The 15605-nt window shown below is 46.6% G+C and overlaps 1 protein-coding gene across 22 annotated transcripts in view; it reads left to right on the top strand.

The window, feature by feature from the left end:
* Positions 1-15605, top strand: part of FHOD3 (formin homology 2 domain containing 3) — a 456221-nt gene that overhangs the window by 375643 nt on the left and 64973 nt on the right. The gene's annotated exons all lie outside the window — the stretch shown is intronic.

The raw sequence follows: 15605 nt of genomic DNA, 5'->3' as shown, positions 1-15605 counted from the left end.
TCTCTGGAGAGATTGTCTGTCATCTTAGCTTTATTTGGAGAAAAACAATGTTGTATGCTGCAGCCTGAAGCATCAGATGTTTTCCTGATGGCTCTGAGGATGGTGGGTCCGTTCTCTCTCACATTAACAGAGAGGATGGGTCTTGGGCACTGGCGTCTATGCTATGTGTTGACGAGCCTGCAGCTAGCACTTTTCAGTGTGACCGGGTGTTATGGCTTGCAGCCTGGCCAACTGAAGACAACAGACAAGCTCAACTTTTAACTCTCAGAGGTACTGACTAAATATGGCGTCAAGTTGAATTTCAGCGAGGCAGCACTGCATGACCTCAGCAGAACTGGATGTAACGGGAACAGTGTTGTCCGTCCAAGTCCTCGCGGGCTCTCCAAGCCTCGGGGCTCATTCTGCAGGAGCAGGCTGGCTATCCTGCGGCTTTCTATCATGTCCAGTTCCTGCTGGTCCCCAAGCTGGGGAAGATTGTCCCAGGCAGATGGGTCAGTCATAGATGAGTAATGTTGGTTTGAAAATCCTGAAACTCGAAGACTCAGAAAAACAGACTGTTCTGTGACAGCTCTGTGCTTTCCAGCCCCTGCCTGGTATCCCTGCTCGATCTAAATTGTGGTATTGCCAGAAGCGAGATGAAAACCATTCCCCTGCGAAGCTGCGGTTCACCACTTAATCTGGGGACTTTTAACTCTAAGAGTTGTACCCTCTCCAGTTGGCGGAATGGCTGTCTAAACTGGGAAATACAGAGCGGCCCCGAGCTGAGAGAGAATTGTCAGTATCTGTAAATATTGTTTGTCCTCAAAACTTTTCATCTTCTTGATGCTTGTGATGAAAAGACATTTCCTCAAGAATTTTGCCTGGGGATGGTCAAACTCAAGATTGTTCTGTCCAATTGTAAAGGCAGAATATATTTTTTAAAAGATTTTATTTATTTATTTATTTATTTATTTATTTATTTATTTATTTTGGAGAGAATGAGAGAGAGAGAGAGAGAGAGATACACAGCATGAGTGGGGGGAGGGGCAGAGAGAGAGCGAGAAAGAAGCAGAGTTCCCACTGAGGAGGGAGCCCAATACCAAGCGGGGAGCCCTATGTAGGACTCAATCCCAGGGCCCTAGGATCTTGACCTGAGCTGAAGGCACATGCTTAACCGACCGAGCCACCCAGGCACCCAAAAAGGTAGAATATGTTAAACTACAGTAAGAAGACAGAAGATACTTATTTGGGGTACATGCAATATGCATTGGGGAAAATAAAGTTATTTCAGTATGCTTTGAGAGAGATTAATAGTAGGTGTCCTTTTCCTCTTCAGAGAACTGACTCAGACTGAGAGAACGTTTGACAGAATTCACACCACACGCATCTGAAGTAGGGATGCTGGGCTTAAAATGAGACATTATTACAAATTAATGCAAGAGCATCTTATCATGTTTGCTTTGTCTAAAAAAACAAAGTAATGGTTCCTGCGAAATCCAGAAAGCTGTCCGTCATACATTAATTATCCACATCAGTCGGAACCGGCCAAGCAATCTGATACCTGTGTCCTAATACATTGGTGAAAGACATAATTGGCAATTGGAAGTGTATTAGAGGAAATGCTGTAAGAGCGTGGTCTCAGAAAGGGGCTGAGACTACCTTCCCATTTGGAGACCTTAGCCCTAAAGGCAGAAACACAAAGCTGGGCTGGCGGCAAGCCTTCTGTCAGCCTAGCTGGCTGTGGTTCTCTGAAACCTTCTACTAGTCTCCAGTTCTTAGTCTGTTCTTCTTACCAGCTTCCATTATTAAAGGCTCACAGTAGTTTTTTTGCTTATCCCTCACATTTGCAATATCCCAACATCTGGGGGAAGAATAAAAAGAAAATCTGATGACACATCCAGATGTTTGTCCCGCTCCCAACAGCTGGCACTGTGTGGTCCAAACAGGCCCGGGGTTGACTCGCTTTTTCACTCTCTCTCCTTGTGGAATCCTAGGGTGATCATCTTCACGCTTCTGTAGTTCTCTGTCCCTCCCTCACAAATGCTACTACTCAACCCCTCTTCGAGCATCCGAGGAGGCGGGGGAGATGCTGCGACCCACATTTTACTGAGATTCAGATAGATGGGAAGGAACACCATTTGCAGAGACATCATCCTGGGGGTAGAAGCCATCTTTTTCCGCTCGACCCAGCCATTTATGAGGGCGTCACAGCACCCCGGTATTTGTGGTAGTGATCACGTTCACACTGTACCATCCCTTTGCTTTGACCTCCTACATATGTTGCAGCCTACATTTCAGAGTTATGTTTGCAAAAGAGAGGAAAAACTGATATTTGCGACTGAATTATATATATCTCGGGATGAAAGGTCACTTTATGGTTTTTTGGTTTATTAAAGATTCTACAGAATTTTTATTAGCAGAAGATAGGAAAGCATTAAACTCTCCTTTACCTTTGCTCTTACAAAATATATTTAGAAAGAAGGAAATGTAAATGTTAAAATGCCAATAGCATTATGGGCCATCTAGTGAGGTCCCTCAGCCAGAAGCCTTTCCCAGCTAAATCTGCTCTGACTTTTGTATAACTTTAAGCCACTGCCCCCACCATCGAGTCCGTGTGTGCTTGAATTATTTTTCCATCTGGCCCTCTTGTGGCTCACAGCAGATGTGTGTCCCAGGACTGCCTAGACTTCATGGTGATGGTCTGAATATTTTTCCTCTGTGTGAAACTACCAGGCCCAAGTGAGGAGCAAACACATACATGTGTTCTCATTTGCACTGTGCTGCAATTCATGGAGACAATCAGCCCCCAATTTAGGTAAACATAAAGGACCTCTCTCTTCATTGCCTTAATTAGCCTTGCCTTATTTTCACTGAGCCCTAGTAGTACAGATCAGAATATCTAGTAAGTTTACTTCCGGTTATTTTCAGAAACTTGCAGATGTCTTTGGAAATAAGTTATTCTCACTAATTAGAGAAAAAGATTCAGTATTCTTATTGGGAGCGGATTCTTTGCTATGACTCTTGAGAAAGTTGCTGAGGAACAGAAGTAATCTGCGTACCCACAAATGAAATCATTTAAGCCCAGTAACCTGTTACCCCAGTGGGTACCCCAGATCCACATAACTTATTTCGTGGAAACAAAATGGAGACATCATCCATCTCAAAACTGGGCATTGATGTTGGTCCCTGTCAGGTGGCTCTGTGGGGAACTACCTTACCTGGAGGCTAGTTCTGGGTGGCTTTCTTGCTCCTTGACTGATACCACGGAGTCCACCCCAAGGCTAAGTGGAGAGAAATTACCTTTCCCGTTCGAAAGCAGCTGCTGTCATGAGACCACAAGTGGCTTTTGCTCTCAATGCAGCCATGAAAGCATACATTATGGCTAGATTATTTTTATTTTTAGCTCAGTGCTCTTTACAATGCACACAGAAATCATACTTTAGAGATGCATTTGAAAATTTTCCCACACTGTATTATGTCAGGGGAAAATATTTTCAATGGTGGCTTTTTTTTTTCCTTCCCATACCTGGATTCTTAGATATTTCCAAATGTCTTGTTGGGCCTTGGAGATCTACACTGTAACCTGTATGGCCATGGCCTACTCACCAGCATTCACCTGGAGGCGTTTACAGAAATTACTGACATGCTGTACGATGTTTTCTGTCATAGATCCAAGTTTTTAAAGTGCTGGTAAATAGCACTCTTCCTCTAGCTACCTTATCTTCTCACCTGGAAATAAAATATAGACCTATAGTTATATCCTGAAATGTTCCATTGGCTTATGTGAGTAATCATTTTTCACGTGGGCATCGTTCATCATTGTTACCAGTCATTGACTGAGCACCTTTGTCGCCTTGTGTGACATGTTTTGAGTCTCCTTCAGGTGTAGACACTCTCCTGAGTTACCCAATCCACATGGCAGAAATCAGAAACATCTGGTATCCTGTTTCCAGTTGGCACAGTAGCGATGGAATATCATCGGTCATCAGCGTAATGCATGCTGGTTCCCTTGCATAGAGATTTTGGACGCCTCCAGTCCAGTATTTCATGCACTGGCAAGAAACTAGATTCCTTGTGGTTAATGTGACTCAGGGCAGCCCCACCTCCCCCACACTCCACCTGACGGCTGCGACTTGATGCCATTTGGTCAGTTAGAACCTCTCAGAAACTCTTCCCAAGCCCAAGGCACTGCTGGCTACACCTGCCGTGGAACTGCTTTATGAGCCCTTGCAAATCATTCTCTTTTCCTGCCTCACTTTTTCTCTGTCTCTAAAAATGGAGAAGGGTAAAACTCTCCCTTTTTTTCTCCTATAGAAAATGACAGTGGCCTGCAGCGTGATTTCATGCGCCATATTTTCAGACATAGTCTTGAATCCTTTTGAAGTAGAGCATATATGAGTCTTAAGTATGCTTAAGTGAAGACAAGGCAGGGAATGGACTGGAAACATTAAGGAATGGTATTGTGTGATCAACATGATCATTTCACAGGTAGTAATTAGGTGTCAAAAACTCTGAAGTATGCTTGTCAGTTAATAAGTTAGTCTGCCACAGCTTTGTGGATGGGGGCACAAGGCATGAAACTGCAGGGTCGGAGACAATGGACTTGATTACACATAGCAACAGTAGTAGTCAAAGTATCAGCATCTGTGCCATTTCTCCAAGCCCCAGTTCCTTCAAGTTGATGCAAATAGGTCCAAGTGATGACTGCATACACAGAGAGGAACCTTGAGCCTAGGGACCCCTCATCTTTTATAGTGGGCAGTAAACACATCTTCCCTTTCTCCCAGAGGGAGACCTTATCTTCATCACAGCAAGCGCTAAACTAGCCAGTCCTTTGCTCCATGGGGAGGCACCATCTCTGTCTTCCAAGGCCATTCACTATGCACACATCTTCAGAAAGATATCCCAGAGCAAAGACTGTCCATGCCTCTGCTTGTAAGACTGCAGAAACAGGAGAGGCCCATGGAGAATTGTTTCCAAGATTGCATTATAATCGTTTTTAACCAACATTTACAAATTTGCATCTTAAAATCTGTTTAATGGAAACAAAATATTCAGTTTTAGAATAGGAATTAGCTTGTTCTTACTTGACAAAAATAAAGTGCATCAGAAGTTACAGGACCCATTCTGGAGCAGGCCCTGGGGGTGAGTGAGCTTGTCTGCATCTGGAAGCACTAACAGGGAATCTGGAAAGACGTCAGTGCCTTTCATCCCAGGTGAGAGCCTTGGGTTAATGCTCCTGGGGACATTCAGGAGGCCTCTATAGGTAGGAACATTGAGCATTCTTCAGTCAGTGTGGTACTTTGAATTTCCAGAGTTGTTGACTAAGAACTGAGAAATAACAAAGGTGAATAATTACCCAGTTCCTTGTAGCAGTCCTAGCTGTGGTCAGGACCTTGATCAAGCCTCTGCCATTCCACTTTTCCCTCCAGCACCCCTGCCCCCACTCTACCACCCTGCCCCCACTCTAACACCCCTCATTTTCCCCCACCCACCCTGATAAGGCATTTGTGCCAAATGATACACTAATTGCAATGTGGCAGGACAATCACACATTGATCTTCCAGTCCCTAAAGTATGCTTTTGCAGGAGAATTCCAGGGGTCGGTGACCCTGCAGTGCATCTTATCTGCCTCTGAGCATGGCACGAATCTTTAGAGCCTTCTGAAGCTGGAACATCCTCTGAGAAAGCTGCCTCTGCCAGATCCATTTGGAAGTTCCAGTAGGTTCTCGTTGACTCTCTAGACTGGGCAGCTTTTGGTCCTTATGTATTCTCTAGATAATCTCCAGATTCAGCATGTTACTTGGCTGTCATATCTTCTGCATTTCTCATCACTGTTTTCTCATCATTTATCTCAGTCTTTCTCGTCATTCTGTTTCAGTCTTCCTACTGACTGTTCTGCCTGCCTGCCTCCTAAGCATTGGGATTTTCCAAGGGACCTTTCTCTGAAACCCTCTGTTTTTATGCCTAACTTCTGGCTGTTTTCTCACATCCCCACATGTGATTTTGATCTCCCTACCATTGATGAAAACTACCAGGTCTGCATCTTCAGCCTTGGCCTTCTGGAGTTTAGGACACATGGATCCAACTTCCTTAGACATCAGCATCTGAATGTTCTGCAGACATGCCACACTCAACAGGTGCCCATCAGGGACATTCAGATGGGAGCTGTGCCCATCTCTCACCCATAAACTCCCTACCCCCTCAAACCTGTTCATACCTTACAGTCTTCATCTGGTTTAGACCATCTCTTTTGGCCTAGTCATTTAAGCTGGAAGCATGCATACAATTTTTGACAACTCCCTCAATGCTCACACCTCCGTGCAGTTACCAAATGTTCATGTGCTCCTTTCTCTCAACTCAGCCCTCTTTCCTGTCTCCCCATTGCCTCTGTCTTAACCCTGCTCTTAACCATCTCTCATCTGGACCATTTCAATAGCTTCTAATAGATCTCATATCTTCCAGGCTCTTATTAGCATCCCAACAGATATATATATGTCTTTAAATAGCTCTAGTGGCTCTCCATTATCTATAACAAGTCCTTATGGGCACTCAAGATTTTGGTTATCTGATCTCTACTACCAGTCTTTTGCCTCCACAACGTGTTCTACATGTTACATTTCATCAGCGCCAAACACTGTTGCTATCTGAAAGGTGCTGTGTTTTCTCACATTTCCTCTGTGCTTAAAAGACCTCTTCCACTGGGTGCCCTCTGGGCTCTTAGCCATCTAGTTGAAGGATCTTCTCTAAAGCTTCCTTTGATTCCTCTTATGTGTTTCCCTTACATCTTGTGCATACCAGGGATACAGGGCTTAGCTCACTGTATATGTAGTAAATTGTCCCCCGTCCCCCACATCTCTGTGTTAAAATTTCCCCCCTCTCCCGCGTCATCTTCCCAGAGGAGAGTCCATGCCCACACTCACCTTTGTTATCTCCTAATGCTTGGAGCAGAAATAGATATTAGGTAAATGTTTTATGAGCTAGTGAATGAACAAATAGCATGAAAAAAATAAAACACTAATCTTTTTTTTTTTTTTAAGATTTTATTTATTTATCTGACAGGGACACAGTGAGAGAAGAACACAAGCAGGGAGAGTGGGAGAGGGAGAAGCAGGCTTCCCACTGAGTGGAGAGCCCGATGCAGGGCTTGATCCCAGGACCTTGATCATGACCTGAGCCAAAGGCAGACACTTAACAAATGAGCCACCCAGGTACCCCACAGACACACTTATCTATAGAGACAGCTTTTTATCCTATATGCAGAAATTTACTACATGGGTCATGATGTATTGGACATGTATTTGCCAATATAGACCACTCTCTAAAGACTGAAGGAAGGACAGTGGGTTTAGTGCAGAAAGGGAACTTTTGCAGAGAATTGACATATGTGGGCTATTTCCTTCTAAGGATCTAACCCTAATGGAGGAAGAAAACTCAGAGGATGATTCTTGATAAATTGATAGTTGAGATTATATTAAACCACCTATTAAAATACCCCTTGTTTTAAGTGGATCTTTCTCCATTTGTTTATGAATGAATTTGCTAACAAGTTCAGATAAACTAAGTTATTGACTAAGTGGATTAGTGACTAGATATAAGTGAAGAAGGGTCAACTGCTTGGGGTGAGAGTTTAAGAGTGAGATTTTTAGTTGTACTCCCATTCTAGACCAGCTGGTTCTGCCTAGATGGGGTCAGACTCTGCTGGCAAGAAGAGCTAATATTTTCTTTAGATAATAGTTGTTTTGATCCCATAATATCTCTTGGATAGACCACTTTATCCTGAAAAATATTTTGGGGAAGTTGTTTTTCATATCTGACTTCCTTATGCCTAACACAGTGCCTGCTGGCACATCAGAGATACCAATAAATACTGAGTGAGTGTTGCTGCTAATTACATTAGAACATCTACTTAAAAGTAACTATTTCCTGCTGAGCTGGAAAAAGTGAATTAACAAGAAACCTCAAGTTTAGTCAATTTATTTGCTAGCTGCTATTACTCAGGACTATCCATTTTAATGCTTGTGTAGACTTTCCAAAATGGGTTTTTTTTTTTTTTTTATGTCATTGGTATTCTGTCTGGGTCCATGACAAGGGCCAGAGGTGCTCTTGAGATGCATTGGCAATTTAGAATTAGATAATGTCTTCAACCTGGAGGAAAGGCTTGTCTTCTTCTTTGCTCTTGTAAGAAAATGAGCATGCAGTTTATCTAGGAATTCCACCGGCCGTACTGGGCATGGAAAGACAAATGAATATTGGAGTTGATCCTGTTCTGATCCTGAAGCAATCCTGAGCCAAGACAATGTCTCTCTATCTGATTTTAGGAGAATTTAAGCAAGCTCAAAGGAAGTCTTCATACGCAGGGGTTGATGTTTGGGGTCATAAGGTTTGAGTTCGAGATAATGATAAAGCACTGATAGAGTACAGGTAGAGTAATGAGAAATGAAAAAATAATCTTAAATTTTTTTCTTTTTTCTTTTTTTTGTCGTTTTCTGTTTATAGGTGAAATCAGATCTGTCCATTAACCAATATTGCAATAATTGGACCTGAAACTAGAAACTTCTTTTTTTGTCCTAGATGGTAATACAGTGGAATTACATTCTGTACATCTTTAATGAGGTGAACTCCATCAGAAGCATTATCTGGGGGTCATGGGTCAGGGGAGTGAAGATTACAATGTGAAAAGGGCTTCTGATCCTGTGCAATATCCAGCTCAAGTGTTGGTTTCCATGTGAGCCCTAACATGGAGGTCGCAGATCTGTTTTTTCTTGAGTCATTCCTAGCTTTCGTGTGCCTTTGGATAGTATGAACAGCATGCTGTACCAAATGTGATTTTAGAGTGTAAGGTTTTGTGTGTCATGGTCACATGGCCCCCCACTACAAGCCCAGTACTTCTTACGACATTCCACTAAAGAGAAGCAAACACCTTGTTGGAACCCTGAGGGTTGGTATGGGTTCTACAAAATGGTGTCTTCTAAATGATGCCTACCTTCCTACCTACCTACTACCTTCCAAAGGTAATTTTGGCCCCGTCCGAAGGTAACTTTGGCCACATATGGTTTTCATCTTAAGAGGTGGCTTAGGCTGAGCCTGTTTAGAAAATTTAGCTCTCAATTTTGATAATCATAATAAAACTGGGCTAAATTTAGAAGACACATGAACACTAGACGGATGGATCAGTATTTTGCACATGATAAAGTGGGTTGTTTGTATAAAGCTTGAGAGGCTGAGTTTGAGTCCATCCTAATGAAACTGTTCCTTTAGGGTCGAGATTCTCGACATAGGGTGCTCCCTGCCACCCCACTCCCCCACTCCCTCCAAGAGACATTTGACAGTGTCTGGAGATATTTTTAGTTGTCACAACTGAGGAGGTGGTGGTGTTGGCCTCTAGTGGGTAGAGGCTAGGAATGCTGCTAAGCACCCTGCAGAACACAGAACAGCCCTCCCACAACCAAGAATTCTCCAACCCCAAATATCCATGGTATTAAGGCCAAGAAATCCTGCTCTAGAGTGAATCTGAGTGAACAGCTTAGCATGAACTGGCCCAGCACCAAAGGCGAAGTCTAAAGAATTTTCAAAGTTGTGGGCTTTTTCTCTTGGGACCTTTTTCACATTTATGTGATTAAACCACAAGTTTAAAGTTGATGGCGTTAGTTATTAGCTCTGAACTGGGGAGGTCCCTGGAATGTACATGATCTGGAGCAACTGTTATAGAATTGGCTGGCCCAGCCCTTGGTTTCGTAAGACCTGCCAGAAAGCCAAGTCCTGGCAGAGTCTTCGAGACACCATCACAGACAGAAATCAATTGAAGCCACCCAAAGACTTATTAAGTTCAGATCCTTCTACCAGCAGTTTATCTCTTCAAAGGAAAGTTGCATGATTGGAGATTCCAACTGGACACTCTGGACTCGGCTGTTAGGGACATGGGTGAAAGCGGACCTGGAACGGTTGTGTTATATTTGTGTGTTTGTCTCTTCAGGAGTGATTCTGTGCTTCTCCTTTACAGCGTAAGTCACCCATCTCAGAGTGGACCATCGTAATTAATAGCCTAGGCTTCTCAGTCAGTTCTGGTGGGGTTCAAATCCCCGCTCTGCTTGTCGGTGAGGCTGGGAGGAGATGAACACTCAGAGGGTGCGTGAAGGCTGCCTGTAAAGGGACAGTTCCCGAAGGTGTGGGGAATGTCCCAGGACCATCAAGAAGCCCCCAGAGATGAACAGCACTGCTCCCACCTCCAGGCCTGGAGGAACTTGGTCATGCCTGGGACTCAGCAAGAGCCATAGCCTTGGGGAGGAGAGCACAAGGCAGAAATGGTGACCTGACCACTTCTGCCAGACTGAGGCCCCACGTAAAGAGAGTGGAGGCATAAACACACCAGCCTCTCCTTCCTCCCTCCCGTGCTGCTACTTCTCTGTGAAAGTGAGGGGATCCAGCCTCCCCAGGGCACAGAGCAGAGCAGAGAGTGGGTCTGGAGAAGCAGCTATGAACAACCAGCCCATAGTGTAGCCTGGACATGTTGCTTAACCTCTCTGGACAGGTGTCCTCCCTTCTCATATGGGGACAATAATCTTCGTACTCCTGGTGTGAGGACTCCATGGAGTGGTGTGTATGCAGTTCCTGGGACGCACCAGTGTGTAGGAGGCTCTTGGTACCCAGTACACAGGGCTTGATGTCCAGCGAGATTTTCCAGACAAGATGAGGAGTTGGTGATGGGCTTTTGGAGGGACAAAGAGAACTAGCTATTAGAAGTTGTCCTCTGCCTTGGCTGAATTCCTCAGGGCCTGCTCTCTCTCCTCTCCCTCACAGTTCTGTGATCTGCATGAGGGAAGCCCCAGAGTCTGACCGGGCCCTCTTTTACATTCTCTCAACAAAAGCAGTGAAGTTTTCCCTCTTTCCCTGTGGTTCTCATGTTGATGGGTTCCCATCCTGATCCCACGTCCAGCCTCTCTGTCCTGAAAAGTCTGTTTTCTTTGGATAAAGCATTCCCCTCTATGGCCATGTTTGGGTTACAGGCCCATCCCCAATATGGCGACAACCAGTCTCCTTGTTACTTCTTTCTGAATAGACTGTGGATCTCTTCCTTTCAGTGATTTCTTCCACGTTACCTAGATTATCCATTTCTACATCCCTTTATGCAGTTTAATTTTGATTTCTTTCTCCTTTTTCTCCTCTCTGCACTCCAACCTTAAAATTTAGTTTAAAGCCCCTTGAATCAGGTCAGTGCAGGTTCTGGCCAAATACATTTTTCTGGCCTTTGCTAAGTGCATTCTGGCAATGCCGGGATCCCATCAGTCTGCTCGCTTAGGATGTGGTCCAGGAAGACAGGTCCCGGTTTTGGATGCCTTTTATGCCGCCAGGCATTTCTTGCCATGTCCTCCTTTCTGTACTCATGCCTCCTGCAGGAAGAAGGACTACCTGGCCCCTGGCCCAGGAACTTCTCGCAATTCCTCTTCCCTTAAGTGCAGGCCCAGAGATCAGGCAGGCCCTTACGTCCTTCCTCTGTCCAAGGTGATGGGCAGGCATGGCTGGTGATGGAAAAGCTGGGTTTGGGGGGTGGCTGGCAGCTCCTGACTTGCAGGTTTGGTTAATTGTGGTCACTTCTGAACCTGCACCAAAGGCAGGGCTTCAAGGTCCTTAGAGGCGTGCGCTTGGGTGTGGGTGCCCTGCTCGGCACCGTGGCCTGCACTCTTACCTCCCCAGCCTTGCTCTCTGACGGCAGCATGAGGAGCCTCCCTACAGAGGTGTTGTTGTGCTCATTTAGGAGACATGAAGTGAGGGGTGCTCAGTTGCAGTCCTCAGAGGGAGACAACACCCCATGCTCTCCTCAGATGCTGACAGGCTACCTCCACCAAGGACTCTCTGGATTGGAACAGCTTCCCGTTGGCGCCATGTTTTTAATCATCATCATGTGTTGAGCCCCAGTGTCTGGCATTCACCTCTCCTGACTCGGTCTCTGTTTGCAGGGCTTGCTTCCTGGGCTGTGCACTCCACATAAGTGAGGCGCTTCTCCCATAGCCCCAGCCATGTGCCAGCCATCTCAGTAGCAAGAGTTGCTTGCCTGTCCCTACCTACAGCAGCCATTGCCGCCCTCAGGGTGACATCCCGGGTCCTCACCCCGCCCTGCAAGGCCCACAGCCAGAGCTCTGGTGCACGCAGCTTGCGTTCCTCCAGCATGCCCTGTCTCTTCGTCTCTGCACATGCTCCTCCCTCTGCCCAGAACGTTCTCACGTCCACTCTTGCCCCTCTCAACTCATTTTCTCCTTGGAAACTCTGCTTAAATGTCACTTTGGCACAGTAACTTACCTTCCTTCTCAGGCCTTGCTAAAGTCCCTTGTCATACCCTCCCCCTGCAACCCCTACCACTGGCCACGATGCTTTTGCTTTTAGAGCATTGTCGTATGGATAGACACGTTTAACTGTGTCAGGGTGAGCCAAGGGGCTGAGATTCCCATGTTCATTGGCGATAGGGCTCCCCCACCTTTGCCATGCAAAGGCCATGGCCAGGCACGTATGGGCTCTTTGCTCCTCTATAATCCCTATGATGACAAGCACTGGGTCTGTCGCTTGTGTTACTCATGTATCCCTGTGTCTTTCACCACCAACACTGTTGTTGGGCCACAGAAAGGTTCATTAAATATGAGGGCTGGCAGTTGGGGGAAGTTGTGAGCAGTTTCCACCCCTAGGTGTTGACAAGTGTCTTAGCTGTCTTAGGGCTGTTCCTGAAGACTCATAAGATACGGTCGTCCTGCTTCCTGGGCACTCTGTGAAGGGAGATGATACTTTTTCCCCTGTCTGCTCAGAGCAGGGCAACCTGGCAGAGGGTAGTGACTCAAGGAATGGAGGGGTGTGTGTGGAGGGGCCATGAGAAGAGGACCTGTTGAGGGAGAATGGGAGAGGGGAACAGAAATGTTCTGGAACTTGGGGTGCAGTCCCAGCTTCCTGGACATCAGCGAAGACTTTCTGAGTAGATGTTGCCCTGATACCACGCTGGGGGCTCGCGGACATGGGAGGAAGGTCAGGTCTCAGCCCTCAGGGACTTTTTGCCTTGTCATTCCTGTGTTCGGTTAATGCAGCTGCAGAAGGGCTGTGCCATGGTCCTGGCTGCTCCTTCCAGGGACCTCCTGTCACTTGTTATCCAGTACCCTCTCTTGCGTGACCAGCGACATAGGACTGTGATCCCCATGGATGGGTTATGTTTTATGTCCCTTTTCCCTAGCCGAGGAGCGAGCCCTCAAAAAGCCGGGATGTGTGTTCTGTCAATGACAGGGGTGCTGCCTGGCGTGTGCGGGACAGGTGTCGTCAGGAAGGAGCCACATGTGTTTGCTCTTGCACTGCCTCCCTCTAGCTATGCTGGTTTTGCTCGACTCACATGTATGTGACTATTATTTGTCCATCGCTAGGACAACCTCAGTGCCACAGATTTGCAGTTGGGCCTGGTGGTGCTGAGTCTGCATTCTGGTCGGGGTGGTTTAGGAGACAGCCGCCTCCCCAGCAGCAGGGCATGGAGAAACCAGACGGTGCGGCTCACACACAGAAATGACTCCACGAAGTGAGGTCCTTGCATGGGGGGCTGAGGTTTCTGAGTGTTTTAGTCACAAGACTGGGTGGCTCTCTGGCACATGCGTGACTGTTACCGGTAGCACCTGTGCTCCTCAGGGGCCAGAGTCGCTGCTTTGGTGGAAGGAAACAGGATGGCGGTGTGCACGTGGGCTGAAGTCAAACCGCCACCACACGTGGGTCTTTCCTACTTCGTGGGCCCATTCTCCTGGGGATGGAGAGTAGACACAGGCTTCTGGCAACCCACCACACCCATCTCTCCATCACTGACAAAGTCACATGGAGGCACCCTAGCTGGTGTTCACCATATGCTGACCAGTTAAAACTCAAATGCCTGCCACATGCTAGACGGTTGGAAACACATTTGGGTTTTGATGTGGCTATTCTGATGTGAGTGTGTGCGAGGACATATGCCTTCTGTCAACCCAAGAATGACGGTGGTATTGGTAACATGACGCTTCTGCTGTACTCATAAAGGAAGGGGTGTTTGTAGCTCCTCAATAAATACTTCATTATCAGAGAAAGAAGAAATCACCAGAAAATCTCCTTTAATACCAAAGGGCATTTTTCCCGAGGTTGTATTCACACTTACCCTGTACTCAGTTCGGTCTTTGTTTTTGAGGAAGAGGGTCCGCCAGTACCATGCTTTGGTAGGTGAGCTCAAGGTGTATGCCCTTTGGCTTCCTCCTGCTGCTACCAGGGAGCACAATTTGGCCTGGAAACCCTCATATCACCAGTTCTTGGGGACAGCCAGCAGGGACAGCCAGTAGATAGCGGAGGGCCTTTGCTGCCCCGGCCTGCTTCCTCCAGTCTCCCTGGGAAGCAGGTTCCCATACTAGACTAGAAAATATACAACCTGTCACGAAGCCTCGAGCAGGCAGGAAGGAGAGGCTTTCTGACCTCTACACTCAGTTCCTACCTGAAGGACACTGGAGAGACTCTCCTGGAGGAGTCATTCTTCCTTTGGTGGCTGGAAGTTGCCCAAGGACATAAGGAGAAGCTGATGTTGCACTTTCCCCAATTCCCTCTTTCTCAGAGGAAGGCAGCCTGAGAGCAGATAAGGGGTGGGGGAAAGGACCCAGGGAGTCCTGGCAGAATGACTTCTGGCTGGGAAGCAGCTGGGCTCCCTGCCCAGTGAGGCCTGAGCAGTCCTCTCCCAGAGGAATGGCACCGCCTGGCCTGCTGGAGGCTCTGTTCTGCAAATTCCACTGCCAGCTGCCCCCACTCACCTGAGCCAGCAGGTCTCCTCCACGGAGGGAGTGCCCTGATCTGCTTGTTCTCCTGGGGTCTTCTGAGGTCTGGGCAGGTTCCTTACAGTTCCTGTCCTGTGCAGATCCCACTGAATTTCTATATTTGTGTAGCATATGCTTGGGGCTTGAGCACATACTCTTGGGATACACTGTCCCGATTCCAGCAATGTGGTTTTGCCCATCCCTGAGGGTCACACTCTCAAGAGTGACCTGTCTCCCTCTGGACTTCACATGTGGCAGCTGGCTCAGAACTTCTTGTGTTCTCTGTCATTTAGCTACTCCTATACAGTGCATAGCTGAGAATTTTGCTCAGGAAAACCATGCAAAGCCATACTATGCCACTTTCCTATTCCCTAGAGGATGTCCCACACGGGAACGGGAACATCATACCTTGCTACAAGCATCAAATCTCCAGTCCTGATAGGTTCATAAATAGTTCTGTGCCCATGAGAGATTCTCCCGAACAACTTTCCAAATCATGGGCTAATCAAATTACGAGTAAACCTAATTCAAGCGAAGAGCGTCAGTCCTCATTGGTTTGGCCACCAATAAAACACAGGGCTGCTCCTGGTGCATAACAAATTACCGCAAACAGCAATTCAAATTAAACCCATTCATTATCTCACAGTTTCCGTAGGTCAGAAGTCCAGCAGAGTTCAACTTGTTCTCAGTGCTGGGGCTCATGAAGCCCCACTCAAGCTGTGGCTGGCCTGTCCCTCACTGGGAGGCCCTGGGGAAAATCCACCTCCGGTTCATTTAGGTTGTTGGCAGAATTTGGTTTCTTGTGCTCTCGGGCCCAAAGTTCCTGTTCTTTATTTTATGTTG

Source organism: Mustela nivalis (assembly GCF_964662115.1).
Source record: "Mustela nivalis genome assembly, chromosome: 14".
Lineage (NCBI taxonomy): Eukaryota > Metazoa > Chordata > Mammalia > Carnivora > Mustelidae > Mustela > Mustela nivalis.
Note: the sequence above shows the minus strand (reverse complement) of the source record. Positions and strands in the feature narration are given on the sequence as shown.